This window comes from Saimiri boliviensis, chromosome 17 (assembly GCF_048565385.1).
Source record: "Saimiri boliviensis isolate mSaiBol1 chromosome 17, mSaiBol1.pri, whole genome shotgun sequence".
NCBI classification, from domain to species: domain Eukaryota; kingdom Metazoa; phylum Chordata; class Mammalia; order Primates; family Cebidae; genus Saimiri; species Saimiri boliviensis.
The window spans coordinates 28,564,235-28,585,779 of record NC_133465.1 but is presented as its reverse complement, the minus strand read 5'-3'; the positions used below and the strand labels follow the sequence as shown (position 1 = coordinate 28,585,779).

The window sequence follows — 21,545 nt, the reverse complement described above, 5'->3', positions numbered from 1 at the left end:
TTGTTCTTGTGCTGTAATTAATTAGGAGACAACTTCCATACATAAGATAGGATCATTTAAGGATTGAGACCTGAACAATAAAAACTGGCTTATTTATACAAACATAACTTAATCCTAACCCTTTTTAAGCTTCTTATTGTGCTCTTTTACTTGATGGGACTTGGTCTGGCAGCATCCTTGGTGTTAAGAGGTTCTATTTTGAGAAAAAAATTTTTTTTCCTTTGTGATTGTGCCTGTTGTTATGCCAATACCACCCTATATAATAAAATATAAAGTCAGGTAGTATAAGTCCTCCAGCTTTCTTTCTTAGAATTGTTTTTGACTAATCTAGATATTCTGTATATCCTTGTATGGTTTAGGATTGATGTGTCAATTTCTATTAAAAAGTCTGTTTTGGCCGGGTGTGGTGGCTCACGCCTGTAATCCAAGCACTTTGGAGGCCAAGGTGGGCAGATCACCTGAGGTTGGGAGTTAAAAGTCTGTTTTGATAGGGATTGTGCGATTGTGCTGAGTCCATAGATCAATTTTGGGAAGATTGCCATTTTAACAGGTATTGTTTTTTAGTTTCAATTTTTGATTTTTGCTAATATATAGAAATATATGGATGTTTATTGATCTTGTTTGTTTTTATTTAGGATATATATATATATATATATATATATATATTTTTTTTTTTTTGAGATGCAGTCTTGCTCTGTTGTGTTGCCAGGCTGGAGTTCAGTGGCATGATCTCAGCTCACTGCAACCTGTACCTCCCAGGTTCAAGCAGTTCTCATGTCTCAGCCTCCTGAGTAGCTGGGCTTACAGGCATGCACCACAATGCTGGGCTAATTTTTTTTTATTTTTAGTAGAGACAGGGATTCACCATATTGGCCAGGCTGGTCTCACAACTCCTTACCATAGGTGATCCTCCTGCCTTGGCCTTCCAACGTGATTGACCACTCAGCCTTTATACAAATATTTTATCTAATTTACAAGAGAAAACCTCTAAGCTCTTGCCTAAAAAGATGAAAATGTTCTTTGTAAAAATGAGAATACTGGCTGGATGCGGTAGCTCACGCCTGTAATCTAGCACTTTGGGAGGCTCAGGTGGGCAGATCATGAGGTCAGGAGTTCGAGAACAACCTGACCAACATGGTGACACCCCATCTCTACTAAAAGTACAGAAATTAGCTGGGCGTGGTGGCGTGTGCCTTTAATCTCAGATACTTGGGAGGCTGAGGCAGGAGAATCCCTTGAACCCAGGAGGTGGAGGTTGTGGTTGGCCAAAATCATGCTACTGCACTGCAGCCTGGGCAATGAGCGAGACTCTATCTTAAAAGAAAAAAAAAATGAGAGTGTCCTTACTCTCTTCCCAGAATGAGGAGCAAAGTCTCATTATTATTGTATCAATTTCTGGGTGACATTTATACTATCCATTTCTTGGTTGTGTTAATTATGCCTCTAATTAATAGTCCCTTCTGAATATCCTGTTACATAGGGATTAAATTATAAAGTTAAGCTTTAATAAAATTTGTATAACATAGAGAAGAAAAGAGAAGGAATTGATTCATAAACTCACCTGACTCCCTGTAATAAGTAAGGAAGAAAATATAGTTGCTGTAGACCTTGCTTCTGTAACTGGTGGAGAGATTGTAGTTCATATTTATAACTACTACTGCTGTACGTTCCATGTTTCCTTTGTTCTCATTCAGGACCTCAGCTGGTGGGGTAACCCAAATCTTCATTAATGAGGAATATGGCTTTGGGAGGCCAAGGTGGGCAGATCACGATGTCGGGAGATTGAGGCCATCCTGGCTAACATGGTAAAACCCTGTCTCTACTAAAAATACAAAAAATTAGTGGGGCATGGTGGCACGTGCCTCTAGTCCCAGCTACTTGGGAGACTGAGGCCGGAGAAATGCTTGAATCCAGAAGGTGGAGGTTGTAGTGAGCCGAGGTTGTGCCACTGCACTCCAGCCTGGGCAACAGATCAAGACTTTGTCTTTTATTTAAAAAAAAAAAAACAAAAAAAAACACAACAGAATATGGGCCGGACATAGTGGCTCATGCCTATAATCCCAACACTGTGGAGGCTGAAGTGGGTGGGTCACGAGGTCAGGAGCTCAAGACTAGCCTTGCCAACATAGTGAAACCCGATCTCTGTAAAATTACAAATATTAGCTAGGTGTGGTGGTGGGTGCCTGTAATCCCAGCTACTTGGGAAGCTGAGGCACAAGAATCACTTGACCCTGGGAGGTGGAGGTTGCACTGAGTGGGATCACACCACTGTACTCCAGCCTCAGCGACAGAGTGAGACTCCAGCTCAAAAAAATAAAAAAATAAAAAAAGAATACAAATCCTCAGTGGTCCTGCGTCATGTGTTTGCATGCCTGTGGCTGTAGTTTTCCATTAACTTTTGCTCTTATATATGTAGGCTTAGAAAAATATTTCAGGGAATCCTCGAGGTTCCAGACATAGTCCTCTTTGACCCTGTTATGTAACAACAGTCTACTATCTCCTTAGTAATAGGGCTGAATTACCTGAATTACATCAGCTAATAGAATAACCTCCTCCTTTGACTGTTGATATAGTGTGGTGGTTCTTAACTTAGGACAATTTTGCCCCCCAGATCTGGAGACATTTTTAATTCTTACAACTTTGGCGGGGTAGGGGAATGCTACTGGCATCTAGTGGGTTAGAGTTCAGGATTGCTGCAAAGCATCTTGAAATGCTCAGGACAGTCCCCCAAGTAGAGACTGATCCAGTCCAAACTGTCAGTAGTGCCAAGATTGAGAAATTCTGATTTAGTGGTATGGAGGGCAGTGGTTATGAGGTAGTTGTTACTTCTAATTCAGTGGAACCTGGTGGAATCATTCCTTCTGGGAACCAGGGCCTCCAAACCAGCAGATAAAAAAGTCATAGGTACTTGAAGCCAAACTTCTGCTAATGGAGTTTTTAGGAATACTAGAGGAACTGCTACTTCTACTTCTACCCCTTGATTCTGAGGCCTATGTATTCTAGCTATGGGGAAAACAACATTTTATATTTCTCATTGATTCAAAGCAGTTAGTGCATGTTTTAAGACAGAACCCTCATTCTTGAGGATTTGATCTCCCAGCTAGCACTGTTTAACTGAGTGAATCTTCAGCAGGCCATTGTGTTAGATCAGCTGCTTCTAGGTGATGGAGTATGTGGTAAGACCAGTGATTTCCACGTTTTATAACCCATTCCTGCAGTTCTTTTTCTGTGAAATGAGTTCCTTGAACAGTATACCTTGATAATGAACAAGGGGTTGCCCATGACCTTGATGGTGATGCTGGCAGAAGCACTGCAGGCAGGGAAGGCACATTCATATCCAGAATATGTTGGTTCCAGTGAGGACAAATTCCTATCCCCTCCATGTATATAGAGTTTTTGTTTTGTTTTCTTTTTTTAAGGTATGCTGCTATCTACTATCATTAATACTTAGTGAACATTTTATTTTCACATTAAAAAAGATCAAAATAGGTAATAATTATCTGACCAAGAAATGTTTTAAGTAAATTGTAGACTTTTGACAGTTATATCATCTATTTAAAAACCTTGGAGTAATTGTAAAGTAGTGAATTTTGAATTGTAGACTTTACTCATGCAGATACTTAACTAATTTTGTTGAAATCTACCAGATAGAAACCCATTGTTACGGGTTACATGATTGAAAACTTAGGCTATCATTTGTTTCAAGATACATTGACTTGGTATACTTTTAACGCTTCTCATAGTTTACCAAATTTAGGTAAAACTAATTTCATTGAAAGTTTTAGGGAAAATACCTAAGTATTAATGGAGATAGGATGAATTAAATTACTTACCCTTTAAAAAATTGCCAGGGATGAATAGGATGAATTAAATTACTTACCCTTTAAAAAATTTTTATGTGTGGAGTGGTGTATATGTTTCAGAGGAATAATATAAATGTTCAGATAAAAGCATACCTAATCTAACTAGGACCTATCTAACCTGCCTGCTTAAAGATGGAGGAAGTCTTGAGAAACTTGAAATTGAAGAACTTAAAATTGTAAGTCTTCCCTTTCAGGGCCCTATCAAAATATCATGACCTCAGGACTCATTACTTAATATAGTTAGAAAATTTTATTTTTAGAACTCCAAATTCATTTTATTATTATTTTTTGAGATGGAGTCTTACGCCCAGACTGGAGTGCAGTGGTGCTGTTTTGGCTCACTATAACCGCCACTTCAGGATTCAAGCAGTTCTCTTGCCTCAGCCTTCCAAGTAGCTGGGACTACAGGCGTACCACCACGCCTGGCAATTTTTTTGTATTTTTAGTAGAGACAGGGTTTCACAATGTTGGCCAGGCAGATCTTGAACTCCTGACCTTAGGTGATCATCAGCCTTGGCCTCCCAAAGTGCTGGGATTGTAGGTATGAGCTACCATGCCTGGCCTCCAAAACCATTTTTATCATTATATTCTCTATTAAGTATATGTTTGATTAAGATAAGCATTTTTCCTTTTTTTCACTGTTACAGTCTTTGTATTTAGAATAGTAATTTGCACATAGAAGGGACTCAATAAATATTTGTTGAATAAATGAATATATGAAATAAAATCTTCCATGCTCTTGCAGAGAAGTATTTGTTATATGGCTGGTCTTATCATATGGCTGAATGTCCCTTGTTTACCATTCTTATTCCATTCTAACCAAATCATGATATGTATTTTTAGGTATTCTTTGGCATTTCTTTTTGAATTCATGGAAAAATGCTAAAATATAGTTTAAACCTCAATGTTTGTGAATTAGGGGTTAGGTGCAACCTGACTTAAGTGATAAGGGTTGAATTATAGAGAAATTGAATTACACTTTCAAATATGGTATGCATATGAAACTAATACATGTTTGCTTTTTTTTAAACTAGGTTAAATGAGGTAAATGCACTCTTTTCAGTGTTTTATTAAATTCTGCTTTATGTTGTGTTATAAGCATAAAGGTTTCTGAAAGAATTTTGGGGCCTAGAAATTGTGAGAATTGTTACTTTAACTTTTGATTTGAAACAATCACAAATTACACCGCATTCTTAACAATGTCATAGGATCTTTATGGATCTCAACTGCAGTCCAGATGCTGAATTTTTTTGGGGGGGAAGAATTTACTTTGACTTTTTCATTCTACAAAAATTATTCTGGGTCTGAAGGATACAAATGTTTTAATGGTGTCCCATTAATATCCCCAGGCCTAGCACAGTTCTTGCTTGGTCATAATAGGCAATTAACTGTTGAATGAATGAAAGAATTTTTACTTTATTCTATGGGTTACAGGGAGCCATTGAAGGGTTTTAAGCAAGTGAGTGGGATGCTCACATGTTTTAAAGAGTAATTCCTGGTAGTGATATAGAGAATGGATTTGAGGGGACAGTAAAAGCAAGAAGAATAATTAAGAAATTGTTTTAATAGGGATGATGCCCTAAACCAGGGTACTGATGGTAGGAAATCATTGGTGACCTGGACTTGAGATCTGTTTAGGAGGTGAAATTGGAAGGCTTCAGATGAACAATAGGGATAAGGAGGAAAGGAAGAGATTGAAGTAAGAGTTAAGGAGAGGGAGGAGTTTTGAATTGTTTTAAATAAAGGGAAAAATTGTTTTCAGTTATTCATAAAAGACTTAAAAATGGGCTTTCAACCCAAAAGTTGTTTTGAAGTTATTTCCTGCTTTATCTTTGGAGACGCTTCCTCCCACCCCTACATCAAAGCAAATCCCCCAACTGCTTTAGAGGCAGTCTTGCATTGAAATAGATATCACATTGTTTTATTTTGCTTGAATGGATATTATTTGTGTAAACATCTAATTACATCTGCTTTGTCTTCCCTTAATTGTTGTCTACTTAAGGGCCAAAAGAGCATTTCTGCTTTTATAATTTCATTTGCATATTGGTTTCCAGATTAATTGAAGATTAATTATATAAAGTATGTGGTTTGTAGTATCAATTGAAGGTGAGTTTTTTGTTTTCCTGGTTGAATATAATGGAATCATTTTGGTATGGAGAAGAAATGGTTAAAAATAGACTAGTGGGTCTGGGTGCAGTGGCTCCTGCCTGTAATTCCAGCACTTTGGGAGGCTGAGGTGGGCGAATTATGAGGTCAGGAGATCAAGACCATCCTGGCCAACATTGTGAAACACCTTCTCTACTAAAAATACAAGAAAAATTAGTTGGGCATGGTGGCATACACTTGAAGTACCAGCTACTTGGTAGGCTGAGGCAGAATTGCTTGAACTCAGGAGGCGGAGATCGAAGCGAGCCAAGATTGTACCACTGCACTACAGCCTGGGCAACAGTGTGAGACTCTGTTTCAAAAAAAAAGAAAAGAAAATTAGGCTAGTGGGTCATCTCAATGTGAAGTCAAGAGGACTTCCAGGCTTAAGCCTGGTAGCTAAATTTCTATTGGCTCTGTTCTGTTCATGATGAGTGCAAATTTATTTTGATCTTCATCTTTCTTTTTTTCTTAATGAATAAACTCTCCTTCATTTAGTCTGATAAGTAACCTGCTATTAGTACATGACTAAATAGCTCAAGCTTCTGGTTTGAATTAAGTTATAAACCTAACACAGTGGCCGGTGCTTGAACATTATAAATGCCATGTCAAAACTAGCACATAGAATCTTTGCCAATCAAAAACTGTTTTCTCAATCCCATGTAGGAGATAAAGCCTACATGGGAATCTTCACTGACTGTGCTGACTTCTATAATTTTTAGTTAATTACATGTATAGCTTGTGAATTGTGGTAGGATATTTTGTTAATATGTTCTTAAAAATTCAAATCCCAACCGGGCGCGGTGGCTAAAGCCTGTAATCCCAGCACTTTGGGAGGCCGAGGCGGGTGGATCACGAGGTCAAGAGATCGAGACCATTCTGGTCAACATGGTGAAACCCCGTCTCTACTAAAAATACAAAAAATTAGCTGGGCATGGTGGCGCATGCCTGTAATCCCAGCTACACAGGAGACTGAGGCAGGAGAATTGCCTGAACCCAGGAGGCGGAGGTTGCAGTGAGCCGAGATGGCGCCATTGCACTCCAGACTGGGTAACAAGAGCGAAACTCTGTCTCAAAAAAAAAAAAAATTCAAATCCCAGCCCAGCGTGGTGGCTCATGCCTCTAATCCCAGCACTTTGGGAGGCCAAGGTGGGTGGATCATGAGATCAGGAGATTGAGACCATCTTCGCCAACATTATGAAACCCCATCTCTACTAAAAATACAAAAATTAGCTGGGTGTGGCGGCGCATGCCTAGCAGTCCCAGGTACTCAGGAGGCTGAGGCAGGAGAATCTCTTGAACCTGGGAGCAGAGGTTGTAGTGAGCCGAGATTGCACCACTACATTCCAGCCTGGGCAGCAGAGTATGACTCCATCTTACAAAAAAAAAAAAAAAAACCTCAGATCCCAGGGGTAAACATCAAATATTTAATTGTGTCTATTTGACTTTATGGGAGAGTTAACAATCACGTATGTCTGTGTGTGTGTGTGTGTGTGTGTGTATGTGAGAGAGAGAGATTGTTATATGTGTGTGTGTGTGTGTGTGTATATGGTTAAATTTGTATAATTGTTATATGTGTGTATATATATATATATATATGTATGTTTAAATTTGTATGATCTTCATTCTCAGTCTTTCAGAATCCTTATCTTTCATTTTTAACATCAGCTGCATTATTTCTTCATATAACTAGGAAAAGGGATTCAAAAATTTGGTTGATGGCTTTTTATTCTGTAGAGACAGTGTCTCTCTGTTACTCAGGCTAGGCTCAAACTCGTGGTCTCAAGTGATCCTTCCACCTAGGCCTTCCTAGTGTTGGGATTACAGGCATGAGCCACCTCATTGACCAGATGGCATTTTAAAGAATAGTATTAGGAAAATAATAAATTTTTGCAAGTAAAGAGAGTTGAAATGTTAGCTAAAATGAGGACCTAGAGGCAGCTTGTTTTGGTAAATGTCTTAGTCAGTTTAGGCTGCTGTAGCAAAATACCATATACTTGGTAGCTTATAAGCAATAGAAACTTAGTTCTCATAATTCTGAAGGCTGGGAAATCCAAGAATAAAATTCCGTTAAGCAAGGTTGAATGTAGCGGCTTGGAAGATAGTGGCAAGTAGCTTCCTATTCCATTGTTCACTACATTTGTTCTAGACAATATTTTTTCTCTTTTCTATTATTTTTCTCTCTTTGTGTGTTTATGTGTTAGGGAGAGATGGAGAGAGAATATTTTTATATTTTTCTTTTGGGGGAATATTTTTGTTTTTTAATTATAAATACTTCTAATTTGCAAGTGATCGCAGATAAAGTTGAAGCTCTCTTTAAATCCCTCTCTGATCCTGTTCTCTCCTCTGTTAACTACTGTTCTGAAGTTGATTTGAACTCTGTCCATTTTTATCCTTTTATTACATATGCTTGTGTTCATAAAACAATAATTATAGTTAACATTTTACATAAAAAATATACTTGAAAATATTCTGCAATTTGCTTTTTTAAAATTTTATTTTTTATTTTTATTTTTGTAGAGCCAGGGCCTTGCCTTGTTACATAGGCTGGTCTCAGAATCCTGGCCTCAAGTAATCTTCCTACCATGGCCTCCCGGAGTGCTGGGATTACAGGTGTGAGCTACCACTCCTGGCTTTGCAGCTTGCTTTTTAAACCTGTTCTAAGACTTGATCCCTATTTATACATGTGTATTGAGTTAATTCGTTTTAACTGCACATATAATATTCTATTATCGGTATGTCCGTTTATCCATTTCTGGCATAGAAGAACACTTAATTTGTTTTCAGGGTTTATTGTTTTGCTTGTGTTTTTGTTTTATAATGCTTCAGGAAGCATGCATTTGTATTCCTGAGTTTTTTATTTGACTTAAAACGTATTGTGAAACTTTTAAGAATATATGAATCATGTTTGTACAGTTTATACTTAAAAAAAAAAAACATACTGTGAACTCTTAAACCACAGAGGAAGAAATAGAACACTCCCAATGCTGTGGAAACACCTCTATGTCCCAAATCACACTTCTTTTCTTACTGTTCCGCCTACCACTATCTTGAATTGTATTTAAAAATTTCCTTGCTTTTGTTTATGTGTCAATTAACAAGATATTGCTTTGTTTACTTATTTTGATCTTCATGTAATGAAATAATAATGTAAATATCTGATTTCTTTTGTAAGCATCATTTTTATTTTGAGTGTCATCTATGGCATTGTATGCTGTTCATTCAATTTTACTGCTATATAGTATTTCATTATTTGTATATATCACTATCTGGGCTATTGATGCACATTTGGATTGTTTTTAGTTTTTTTGCTATTACTAACAATGCTGTTTATGAACTTTCTTATTCATGTCTTTCATGCACATGCAGGTATTTAGAGTATATATCTGGGAGCAGAATTTTTCATTTTATGGGCTATGGGCTTGTTTAGCTTTACTAAGTAATGTCAAATTATTTTTAATTTTTAAAAACTTTTAATTAATTTTTTTTTTTTGAGATGGAGTTTTGTTCTTGTCCCCCAGGTTGGAGTGCAGTGGCACTATCTGGGCTCACTGCCACCTTTGCCTTCTGGGTTCAAGCAATTCTCCTGCCTCAGCCTCCTGAGAGGATTACAGGCATGCTCACCATGCCCAGCTAATTTTTACACAGCAGGGATTACAGGCATGCTCACCATGCCCAGCAAATTTTTGTATTTTTAGTAGATGGGGTTTCACCATCTTGGCCAGGCTGGTCTTGAACTGCTGACCTCAAGTAATCTGCCCACCTTGGCCTCCTCAAGTTCTAGGATTACAGGTGTGAGCCACTGCACCTGCCCACCAAATTATTTTTTAAAGTGATTAAATCAGTTGACACTCCCAGCAGCAATGTATAAGTATTCCTGTTGCTCTGTGTTCTTGCCAATGCCTGGAATTTTCTGTTTAAAAATTTTTATGGGGCCGGGCGTGGTGGCTCACACCTGTTTGAGACTAACCTGGCCACTGTGGTGAAACACGGTCTCTACTAAAAAATACAAAAAAATTAGTTGGATGTGGTGGCATGCACCTGTAGTTCTAGCTACTCGGGAGGCTGAGGCAGGAGAGTTGCTTGAACCTGGGAGGTGGAGGTTGCTTTGAGCTGACATTGCACAACTGCACTTCAGCCTGGGCAACAAGAGCGAGACTCCCATCTCAAAAAAAAAAAAAAAAAAAAAAATGTATTTGGTGGGTAAGAAATATTGTTTCATTGTAATTTGAATCTGTATTTCCTTGACTACCAATGAGGTTTAGTTTCTTTTAAGATATTCATAGACCATTTGTGTTTCTTATTCTGTAAAATGTATTTGTGTTTCTTATTCTGTGAATTGTCTATATTTACTTTTTGCCCATTTTTCTTTTTGGATTGTTTAATTTTCCTGATTGAGTCATAGCAATTTTTATGTGGTTTTAGATTTAATTCTCTTTTTTGTTGAGATAGGGTCTGGCTCTGTCACCTAGGCTAGAGTGCAGTGGTGTGATCTTGGCTCACTGCAACCTTGGCTGGACTCAAGCTGTCCTCCCACCTCAGCCTCCTGATTAGCTGGGTCTGCAGGTATGCACTGTGCTTGGCTAATTTTTGTAATTTTTGTGGAGATGGGGTTTTGCCATGTTCCCCAGGTTGGTCTTGAATTCGTGAGCTCAAGTGATCCAGGCACCTCTTCCTCCCAAGGTGTTAGGATTATAAGTTTGAGTCACAGTGCCTGGCCTAGATCTAATTCTTTTTTTTTCTTTTTTTTTGAGGCAGAGTTTCACTCGTTACCCAGGCTGGAGTGCAATGGCGCGATCTTGGCTCACCACAACCTCCGCCTCCTGGGTTCAGGCAATTCTCCTCCCTCAACCTCCTGAGTAGCTCGGATTACAGGCATGCACCACCATGCCCAGCTAAATTTTTGTATTTTTAGTAGAAAGGGGGTTTCACCATGTTGACCGGGATGGTCTCGATCTCTTGACCTCGTGATCCACTCCCCTCGGCCTCCCAAAGTGCTGGGATTACAGGCTTGAGCCACCGCGCCTGGCCTAGGTCTAATTCTTGATATTTATATGTGTTGCAAATATCTCTTCCAATGTATGATTGGATTAAAAAACCTTTATCTTTTAATGATTGAAGTTCTTGATTTTACTGCAGCTGAATTTATGAGTCTTTTGTGATTTGTATTTTAAAATTTTCTGTGTCATATCTTAATTATGATTAAGATAGTCTCTATTTTCTAAAAGTTGTTTGCTTTTTACTCTTACATTTAAGTCACTAATCCACATGGAAAGACTTTTGTGTTAGGATCCACTTTTTTTTTCCCCCATATGATAACAGATAACTGATTGTTCCAGCCTATTTGAGTAGTCCATTTTTGAGTCTCCTGTGATCTCAGTGGTTGCTTGGGTGAATATTAAGTATCCATATATGCACAGACTAAGTTTCTGGGCTCTCAATTCTGCTGTCTCCTCTGGTGCCAGTAATCCACTTGATTATTTGTCCTGATTATGATCGTCGTATAAGAATTCTTAGTATAAAGTATTTCAAGTACCCTGACCTTTTTTTTTTTTTTTTTTTTTTTCAGGAAAACTCATAATCATGGCTTTCTATATTGGTTTTAGAGTCAGTTCATTGATTTCCACAATAAATGATACTAGGATTTTGAGTGGTATTGCATTGAGTCTTTGGATGAAGTTGGGAAGAATCGATTGACATTGTTAGGATATTGAGGCTTCCTATTTAAGAACATAATAGGCTTTGTATTTATTTTATGTTTTAAAAAATCATTCCAGTTAAGTTTTATTATTTTCTCCTTATATAAAGAACTTGTAAATCAAATGTCAGCGTTTTTTCTAGAATATTTTTATTATTTATACATGATATTTTTTAAAAACTGTATTTTCTGATTATATATAGAAATGAAACTAACTTATATTTTGGTTCTGAACTTTTTTTTTAAGAGAAGGGGTTTTGTTGTGTTGCCCAGGCAAACTCCTGGCCTCAAGTGATTCTCTGGTCTCTGCCTCTTAAAGTGCTAGGATTACAGGTGTAAGCCGCCACATCTGGGCTAGTTTTTGTGCTTTTATTGACTTACATCTAGAGTCTTTGGGGTTATCTATGTAGACAGTGGATAATCTACAAATAGTTGTAGCTTTATCTTTAATCTTTTTTTTTTCCTCTTTGCATCTGTTGAGGGTTTTTAATGTTGAATAAGGGAGAAGGCATTGGGAGGTTATGTCTTGTTTTTTATATTTGGTACATTGATCTCTTCTGTACCTTGCACTTCTTTTTTGTTTGTTTATTTGTTTGTTTGTTTTTGTTTTTGGAATGCAGTAGCACAATCACAGCTCACTGCAGTCTCGATCTCCTAGGCTCAAGCCATCATCCCACCTCAGTATCCCGAGTAGCTGGGACTACAGGTGTGTGCCACCATGCCTGGCTAATTTTTGTATTTTTATTATTATTATTATTATTATTATTATTTAGAGATAGGGTTTCATTCTCTTGCCCAGGCTGGTCTCGAATTTCTGAGCTCAAGTAATCCACCTTCCTTAACCTCCCGAAGTGTTAGGAATATAGGCATGAGCCCCTGCACTCAGCCCCAGGGTTATTGTTTCTTTATTCAGCTTGTCATTCAGTGCCTTTTAACTGGGACATTTAGCTCGTTTACATTCAAGGTTAGTATTGCTATGTGTGGATCTGATTCTGTCATTGTGTTAGCTGGTTATTATGCTGACTAGTTTGTGTGGTTGCTTTGTAGTGTCACTGGTCTGTGTACTTAAGCGTGAATTTTTTTTTTTTAGTGACTGTTAATGATCTTTCCTTTTTGTATTTAGGAAATATGGTGCTGCTTTCAGGAGCTCTTGTAAGACAGGTCTGGTAGTAACAAATTCCCTCAGCATTTGCTTATCTGAAAAGGATCTTATTTATCCTTTGCTTATGAAGCTTAGTTTGGCCACATATGAAATTCTGGGTTGGAATTTCTTCTCTTTAATAATGTTGAATATAGGTCCCCAATCTCTTATGGCTTGTATAGTTTCTGCTGAGAGGTCTACTGTTAGTCTGATGGGCTTCCCTTTGTAGATGACATGTCCTTTCTCTCTAGCCACCTTTAACATTTTTTTTCTTTCATTTTGACCTTGAAGAATCTGATGATTATGTTTCTTGGAGATGATATTCTTGTGGAGTATTTTGTGGGGATTCTCTTTATTTTCTGAATTGGAATGTTGACTTCTCTAGCTAGGTTGGGGAAGTTCTCATGAATGATATCCTGAAATATGTTTTCCAAGTTGCTGCCTTTCTCCCCCTAGTTTTCAGGGATACCAGTGAGTAGTAGATTTGGTCTCTTTATAATCCCATCTTTCTTGGGATTTTGTTTGTTCTTTTTCATTCTTTTGTCTTTATTCTTATCTGTCTTCTTTCAGAAAGGCAGTCTTTAAGCTCTGAGATTCTTTTCTAAGTTTGGTCTGTTCTGCTGTTAACACTTAGGATTGCATTATGAAATTGTTATGGAGTGGGATGGGCATGGTGGCTCCCGCCTGTAATACCAGCACTTTGGGAGGCCGAGGTGGGCGGATCACAAGGTCAGGAGTTCAAGACTAGCCTGGCCAATATGGTGAAACCCTGTCTCTAATAAAAATACAAAAATTAGCCGGCGTCGTGGCATGTGCCTGTAGTCTGAGCTACTTGGGAGGCTGAGGCAGGAGAATTGCTTGAACCCAGGAGGCAGTGGTTGCAGTGAGCTGGCATTGCACAGTTGTGCTCCAGCCTGGGTAACAGAGGGAGACGCTTTCTCAAAAAAAAAAAAAAAAAAGAAAAAAAAGAAATAGAGTGTTTTTCAGCTCTATCAGGTCATTTATATTCTTTTCTGTACTGGCTATTTTGTCTGTCAGATCTGTAGATAGGGTTTCAACATTCTCCTGAATCTCAATGATTTTCATTCCTATCCATATTTTGAATTTCATGTCTGTCATTTTAACTATATCATTCCGGTTAAGAATCCTTGCTGGAGAACTAGTGCAGTCGTTTGTTTTAGAGGAAAGAAGATGCTCTGGCTTTTTGAGTCATCAGAGTTCTTTTGCTGGTGCTTTGTCATCTTTGTGGGCTGATGTTCCTTCAGTTTTTGAAGTTACTATTTTGTTTTCTTTTTCTTTTATCCTATTTGATGACCTTGGATGTTTGTGGTACAAGATAGCTTCAGTCAACTGACTTCATTACTGGAAAGGCCAGGGCTCAACTGAGGACTCTGGAAGTATGTACGTCTGGTATTGGTGCAATTGGTATTGGCCACCAGCTTTGCTGTTTGGTTCTACAAGGTTAGGGACTTGCTGCACTGGAGGGGCCAAAGTGCTCCTGGACCTTTGGTCACAATACACCATGGGTTGTGCAAGCCAAAGTGTAGGGGGGTGGCAGTAGAATCCATTCTTGTTCGTATGTGCCAGCAGCAGCTGTAGCAAGGGGGGTGCTAATGGGTGCTAGAGTACTGGCCTCCATGAGGGCATTGGCAGCAGCAGTGGCAGTAAGGCTGGGGTAGGGGGCTGCGGGTACACATGTGCACTGGTGGTGGTGGTAGCATAGGAGTAGGGTGCTGGTGGGTATAGGACTGGGCATGCCCTCTGTGCATGTTCATGCTGGTGGCAATGGCCGCTAAGGGGTGGTGGTGGGTCCTCTGTTTTCTCTGCCTAGTTTCATGTTGGTGCAGGGGCTGGGTGTTGGTGGGGATGGTACTGGTGGGCTCTGTACCTGCCAGTGCTCTCTTGACAATGGCGGTGAGGGGATAGGCAGGGTGTACTTAGGCTGGCAGCGGCACCCATGGGAGGGTGCCTGTGCACATGTGTGCTGACGGGGAAGGGAAAACAAGGTCCACCTGTGTATACGTGTGGGCAAAGCATTTGTGGGGTGGCTGTGGGCAAGTGCCTGCAGGTAAAGCAGAGTGGGGCAGCCTTCAGAGGGAGGAGGGTATTGGCAGGCTGGTGCTTTTCCACAGGAATCACTCTGGTGGAGCACTCTGCCTGTCAGCACCTCACCAATGCAGGAGCTGGTATATGGCCCCCCGGAGGTACCTGGGGGCAGCACTGCAAGCATCCAGGCCAGGCTGGGGCCCTATGAGAGACCAGTAGACTGAGGGGTGCTCATTTTGCACTGCCCCCATCTTATGGGCAAGACTGCCTTGCACAGTTCAGGTCTGAGAGTTCCTCTGTGGGTAAAGTCTCTTATGGGATGGAGCAAGTCGAGCCTTGTGGTATGGGCATCCCTGGCCCTGTTCCATTACAGATACTCCAGCAGCAAACCCTCTGAGCTCTGCCCTGGCTGGAGTTCTGCCCCTATCACTTCTCTCAGCAGCTTTCCCTGCCAACTCAAATGTCTTTGGTGGTTGAGAGGTCTCTTTGTGGTGGAGGAGTCTCCTCCTTCAGGGATCCCAGACTCCCATGGTAAGAGTGAGCTGCTCCTTCTCTGTTAACTCAACTGCCTCTTCAGGAGTCACTGGGGTCCAGGAAAAAGTCCTGGTACACAGTAGCCCTGTGCAGGGTTCATCACTTCTTCCCTCTTCAGTCCAGCATCTGTGTCTTCCCTCCGTCAGCACTCAGTGCCTTCCCTCTGAAGATCTGCTAGGAGTGTGCCAGTCGTTCTGGTTCTTTCAGAGATGTTCCTACAGGCTGCAGTTAGTTGGCCATTCTTGGAGCCCCCTGCCTTGGCTTTTCATGATTTCTAATAATTACGTTGATGTTACATTCTGTGGGCTGTTCTTATTGAAATGTATAGTTTTAACAAATCGATTGTTGGAGTAAACTTAGTGATATTTTGTTTAGGATGTTTACATATATGTTTGAGTAAGATTGGTTTGTAATTTTCTTATATAGCCATTGTCTGAATTTCATATCAGGGTGGTTCTAGCCTTATAAAATCAATTGAGGAGTTTATATAATCTGTTTAATCTCTGTGGGAACTAAAGTTGTATCTTTATTTTTCACTTCTAATGTTTATTTTTTCTATTTTTTTTTCCAATTGTGTATTTCATTTTATTTTTATATTTTTGAGACAGGGTCTTACTCTGTCATCCAGGCTGGAGTGCAGTGGCATGATCACTGTTTACTGCAGCCTTAACCTCTTGGGCTCAAGCAATCCTCCCACCTTAGCCTTTCAAGTAGCTGGGACTCCAGGCATGTGCCACCACCACTAGCTAATTTTTAATTTTTTTCAAGTGATTTTCCTGCCTCAGCCACCCAAGTAGCTGGGATTACAAGTTCTTGCCACCATGCCCGGCTAATTTTTGTATTTTTAGTAGAGATGGGATTTCACCATGTTGGTCAGGCTGGTCTCAAACTCCTGATCTCAGGTGATCCACCTGCCTTGGCCTCCTAAAGTGCTGGGATTACAGGCATGAGCCACTGTGCCTGGCCTTAATCTTATTTTTATGTGTGATAAAATGTACATAACGTAAAATTTACAGTCTTAACTGTTTCTAAGTGTAAGTTCAATAGTGTTAAGTACATTCACATTGTTGTGTAACCAATCTGCAGAACTCCCTTCATCTTAGAAAACTGAAACCCTTTTATCTCAGAATTTCATTCCTTTTAAAGGCTGAATAATATTCTATTATTTGTATAAACCACATTTTCTTTATCCATTCATTTATTAATAGACCTTTGGGTTACTTCTACCTTTTCATTATTGTAAATATGGGCATGCAGATATCACTTCAAGACCCTGCTTTCAGTTCTTTTGCACATGTATCTAGAAGTAGGAAATGCTGAATCATACAGTAATTCTATTTGTAATATGTTGAGGAACTGTTTTCCATTGTAGATCCACTATTTTACTTTCCCATCAATACAGTAGTGCACAAAGCTTCCAGTTTCTCCTTATTCTCATTCACATTTGTTATTTGATGTCCTTTCTTTCTTTCCTTCTTCCTTTCTTTCCTTTCTTTTTTGAGATGGAGTTTTGCTCTTGTTACCCAGGCTGGAGTGCAATGGCGCGGCCTCGGCTCACTGCAACCTCTGCCTCCTGGTTTCAGGCAGTTCTCCTGCCTCAGCCTCCTGAGTAGCTGGGATTACAGGCATGCGCCACCATGCCCAGCTAATTTTTTGTATTTTTAGTAGAGACAGGGTTTCACCATGTTGACCAGGGTGGTCTCACTCTTTTGACCTCATGATCCACCAGCCTCAGCCTCCCAAAGTGCTGGGATTACAGGTGTGAGCCACTGAGCCTGACCTAGTTATTTATTTATTTATTTTTTTGAGACAGAGTCTTGTTCTGTTGCCCAAACTGGAATGCAGTGGTGTGATCTGGGCTCACTGCAACCTCTGCCTCCCAGGTTCAAGCAACTCTGTTGTGTTGGCCTTTTGAGAGGCTGGGACTACTGGCACCCACCACCACACCTGGCTAATTTTTGTGTTTAGTAGAGATGGTGTTCTGCCATGTTGGCCAGACTGGTCTTGAACTTCTGACCTTAAGTGATCTGCCTGCCTCAGCTTCCCAAAATGTTGGGATTACAGGCGTGAGCTACCACATCTAACCTTATTTCATGTCTTTTTTGATAGTAGCCATCCTAATGAGTGTTAGGTGGTTTTATGACTTCTTTAAAAAAAAAAAAGGGTCTTGCTGTGTCACCCAGGCTGGAGTACAGTATCATGAACATAGCTCACTGCAGCTTCAAACTCTTGGACTCAAGCAGTCTTCCTGCCTTAGCCTCCCCAACGTGCTGGGATTATAAATGGAAGCCACTGTACCTACCCCATTTTCTGGCTTTTAAAGTTAAATTTAAAGCTCATCAATTTTGAATATTTCATTTGATTGTAAATACTAAAAGTTATATATTTATTAAATGCTGCTCTAATTGTATCCTACAGGTTTCAATAATGGGCTTTTTATTATTTTTCAGTTCTGTAATTATTTACATAAAATGTTTTCAATTATGTATGCTTCCTCCTTTGACCTTGATTGTTTCATATGAATATGAAACATACTATGACTTACACATTACCAGTAATTTCAAATTTGAAATTAGCTTTATGAAGTTGAGCATATGTACTATTTATTGTTAGTCTATAAATTATTCCAAAATGTAGCAGTTTTGTACAACAAACATTTATTATCACATAAAGTTTCTGTGCATCTGAAATCCATTAGTGGCTTAACTGAGTTTTTCTGGCTCAGAGTCTTTCATGAAGTTGCAATGACAGTCTTGGTTGGGTCTGTAGTAATCTGAAGGCTTGACTGGGGCTAGAGCATTTGCTTCCATGTGAATTCACTTACACAACTTTTGGCAGAAGGCCTCAGTTCTTTGCTGGCTATTTGTAGGAGGTCTCAGTTCCTTTCTGCTTGTGCTTCTCCATAGGGCTGCTTATAATGTGGCAGCTGATGTCTCCCAGAGTGAGTGATCTGTGAGAATCAAAAGCCACATTGTTTCCTGATCTTTAGAAGTTACATACCTTCCCATTTGCCATATAATATTGGTCATGCAGAACAACCCTGACACCAAATGAGAGAGGATGAAGCAAGGGTGTGGATATCAGAATGTAGGAATAATTGCAGACCATCTTGGGGTCTGGCTACCATAAGCATACAGTCCATTTTTATAAAGGTTTCATTTATTCTTGATGTATAGTCCCTAATTCTTGAATGTGATTTTTATATAGGAGTTTGGTGTAGTTTATTAAGCAGTTAAACTCTTCTACCTTCTGATTCTTTTCTGTCTGCTAGATCTTACTACTGAGAGAGGTAAGTTAGGAAATCTTTCACTGAATTAGTATGTTTATACTTTGTTTTTTTTTTGCAGATGTGTCAGTTTCGTGTGTGTGTGTGTGTGTTAGGTGCATAGAAGTTTACAATGTCTTACAGTGGATATGAGTCCTGTATCATCATGTAATATCCCTCTTAATCTCTAGTGCTTTTTGTCTTAGTCCACTCCAGTTTTCTCGTTTCTGCTTGCCTGATAGACCTTTTTCCATGTCTTAACTATCAATACTTCTGTGCCTGTATGTTTTATGTTTGTCTCTTATAAACAGTACATGTGAAACCAGTTTGATGTTTTTTTCTTCTAACTAGAGAGTTTAGTTCATTTACATTAATTTTGATTACTGATATATTTGGATTGATTTCTGCTGTTTTCTTTTTAAAATTTAATCTAATTATTATTATTTTCTTGAAACAGGGTCTTTCTCTGTTGCCCAAACCTGAGTGCAGTGGTGTGATCATGGCTCACTGCAGCCTCTGTCTCTGGGCTCAAGTGATACTCCCAGCTCAGCCTCCTAAGCAGCTGGGACTACAGGCATGTGCCATCTTGTCCAGATAATTTAAAAAACATTTTCTTTTTTTTGTAGGGGCGGGGTCTTGCTGTGTTGCCCAGTGGCTAGTCTTGAACTCCTGAGCTCAAGCGATCTGCCTGCCGCAGCATCCCAAAATGTTGTGATTACAGGTGTGAACCGCTACACTCACCTCTGCCATTTTCTTATGTGCCTTTTATTCAGCTGTTTCATTTTTTCCCCTGTGAGTCTCAGAATTTACTTCTGGGTTCATTTTTCTTCTGCTTGAAGCATATTCTTTAGAATTTCTTTTGATGAGGGTCTATTGCAGTAATTGCTCTTACTTTCCTTTCTTTGAAAATACGGTAGTTTTCCCTTCCCCCCACTTATCAGCAGTTTTGCTTTCCATGGTTTGTTGCCCACAGACAGCTTCAGTCTGAAAATGTTAAATGGAAGATTCCAGAAATAAACAATTCATAAGTTTATAATTGCGTGCTGTTTTGAGTAATGTGATGAAATCTCACACAGTCCTGCTTCATCTTACTTGGGATGCGAATGATCCCTTTGTCTAGCATATCCATGCTATATATGGTACCTGCCTTTTTTTTAGTCACTTAGTAGCCATCTCATTTATCAGATTGACTGCCATGATATTGCAGTGCTTGTGTTCAGGTAACCCTTATTTTGCTTGGTAATGGCTCCAGGGAGCAAGTGTAGTGACGCTGGCTTATTGTTATAATTGTTCTTTTTAAAAATTAGTTATTGTTGATCTCTTACTGTGCCTTATAAATGAAACTTTTTCATAGGCATGTATGTGTAGGAAAAAACGTAGTATGTATAGGTTTTGGTATTGTCCTTGGATTCAGACATCCACTGGGGATCTTGGAACTTGTGCCCCATGGATAAGGGAAGACTTCTGTATCCTTATTTCCCCCTTATTCTTGAAAATTTTGCTGGATATACAGAATTCTGGACAGTTACGTTTCCCTCAGTATGTTAAAGATATGGTTTCACTATCTTTCTGCTATCATAGCTGTTGAGAATTCAGTTGACATTACAATTATCTTTATTTTGTAGGTGATATTTTCTCTCTGGTTGTTTTCTTAGGTTTCCTCTTCTTTGTTCTGTAGTTTCACCAAAATACTTGTAGGTATATGGATCTCTGTTTATTCTGCTTTGTGTTTTTGGACTTCTTGGGACTGACAATTGTTGTTAACAGTTCTAAAAATATAGTCATTACCTTTTCAAATATTGTCTCTTTTGTGTATTTCTATTTGTCTCTTTCTGGGACTACAATTAGATGTATGTAATATTGTTTGAGGCTGAGTCAAGTAGTGTGCTGTGATTAAGTTTACTTTCTTGTACTGTTTTTTGTGTCTCCTGAATTTAATAAGTCTTATTTTTTTCATTTGCTTCAGTTTGTATGTACCTATTGTTACTCTTTACGTCGTTAACATGTTTTCAGTACAGTTTTTCACACAGGGTCAAACCTGTTAATCTGTCCAGTGCGATCGTTTTCTTTGAGGATTTCCTCCCATTCTCCTTTTAACAATTGGCTGCTTGCTGTGCCATGTGTGCAGCTGTCATCCTGGGTTCTCCCTTCAGCATCATTTTGGAAATTTCCATTGCTTGTCTCCTGTGTTGATTTCCTTGTTTTGTGGATCCCATTCATTTACAGCACACCTTTCACTAGCTTGCTGGGAAAAAAAAGTACAAAGGAGATAAATTTTGAGACCTTGAATGTTTGAGAATGTATTTATTCTACGTTTTTTTTTTTGGAAAAAAAAATTATTTGATAATTACGGTATTAAGTTCTAGTATGAAAATATTTTTTTCTCAGAATTTGGAAAGGATTTCTCGATTGCCTTTTAGTTATAACTGAGATAGCTAACTCCAGTGCCATTCTCAATTCTGTTACATTGTCAGCAATCTGTTTATTTTTTCTTTTCTACAATCCTTGGGATTTTTTTCCTTTTTCCTTGCTATTCTGCAGTTCAATAATAACATACTGGAATACCAAATGGGTCTGATTTAGTTTAGAGACTCTTCAAGTCTGGAAAACTTCTTGTATTATTCTTTGGTAATGTGTTCCTATCTTATTATTTTTTCTTTCCTTTTTTTTTTTACATGCTAGAATTGATCACTCGTAATTTTTTGCATTTTTTTCTTTCATAGTCTTTTTTCTTCTTTTTTCTAGAAAACATCTTGACTTTATCTCCCAGCTCTTTAATGTTTTCTTTTATATGTCTGTGCACAGTTAACATAGCAGGCTTTAAGACTATTATCTTTAGAAAGGTGTGCTCCA

General features: G+C 38.9%; 1 protein-coding gene across 7 annotated transcripts in view; it reads left to right on the top strand.

Annotated features, from left to right (window-relative positions):
• NF1 (neurofibromin 1) overlaps positions 1-21,545 on the top strand; it is a 304,993-nt gene that overhangs the window by 30,968 nt on the left and 252,480 nt on the right. The gene's annotated exons all lie outside the window — the stretch shown is intronic.